This window comes from Sinocyclocheilus anshuiensis, unplaced genomic scaffold (genome assembly GCF_001515605.1).
Source record: "Sinocyclocheilus anshuiensis isolate Anshui unplaced genomic scaffold, SAMN03320099.WGS_v1.1 scaffold2039, whole genome shotgun sequence".
NCBI classification, from domain to species: Eukaryota; Metazoa; Chordata; class Actinopteri; order Cypriniformes; family Cyprinidae; genus Sinocyclocheilus; species Sinocyclocheilus anshuiensis.
Genome location: NW_015550822.1, coordinates 39,947 through 41,442, shown reverse-complemented (window position 1 = coordinate 41,442; position 1,496 = coordinate 39,947).

Sequence of the window (1,496 nt, the reverse complement as noted above, 5' to 3'; positions counted from 1 at the left end):
TATACACCCTCTCTCTCACACACACACACACACACACACACACACACACACACACACACACACACACAATTATTGTGAGAGAGATACCACAGTCAGGGCCTTAAAAGATGCCTTTAAAAGCTTCCAGTGTATGATTTGAATATCATACACTGATATATACAGTACAATATATACACGTTTATAATAAATACAATAAAATTACATCCTTTGTAATGTTATTTAGTTTGCCAGAGACTAGAAGAACACTGTATTCTTATAGGTTTATGTTTCATAGCACAGGTGAGTTAATGTTTCATGATTTACTATTTATTAACTATTTCATAACAGTCTTGGATGTTTTTCCTAAGATGATAGAATGCATATACAGCTATAGCATAAAAAGAATTGAAAGAGAAATATTCATTTGAAGATCTTTGACTTTTTATTCCTGATTTTGGTGCCAAATCTGAGCACAGTGTGATATATTGTTGAGATCTCTTCTGAAACACCAAAGGAGATATATGTAAGTGAGCTTAGATGCAGAATGCTTAAGGAAAGGTCTCAATTTACTCTCCATCCATGTCATTGCTGTCTAGGAGAACTAATTTGTCATTTTTATTCCCTACAGGTGACCTTTAACCTTTCATCTATTCTACTCAAAAGAGTAAACCTCACCCCAGACACATATAATGTAATTGCTAATTACTTCATAACGTGAGAAGGATAAAACCAGCCTCATTTAAATCACTGATGTCTCATTTACGTCTACAGCAATCAATCATTTCTTTGTATGTAAAGTCTGAGGGTGGGGAAGACGCTCGCTGATGTGATCCTTCACTCTTCAGAAACTCCAGTAAACACAAATTATAAATCCTTCTCAGTCCATTTAATATATTATGCATGCAGCCATGCTTACATGCAGATAAATAAGCTACAGGCCAACTGATATGCTGAGTGAATATCTAACAAAACACATGTGCCCTTGGCATGAAAATGCGGATTTGTGGCTCATGCTGCATTCGCATCTATCATCACATGCCTACATCCCTGTTCCAAAACTGAGCTTGACTTCAGGCTGATCACGAGCCTCTCTGGATTTTCACATGTACTCAAGGCAATAAGTAGATACTTTGAGTGGGACTTACTCAGACGGAGGAGGATTTGGGATCGATGTGGCTTCTGTAGATGGTTATGTTTACATAAGAATGCCAATGGTAACCATTCTTCAAAATGAAGATACATGTCATACAGGTTTGGAACGACATGAGGGTGAGTAAATGATGGTGGAATTTGTGGGTGAACCTTTCCTTTAAGAAATGCCAAATTCTAAAGGTAGCTACTGCAAGCCATGGAATATTGAACTACTCAATACTATTACATTATAAGGTTGCATAATCACCAGTTATAGAGCACACTGTCATGCTAATCAATTATTGTATATCTTAGTCATATATATATATATATATATATATATATATATATATATATATGTATATATATATATACACATATATTAA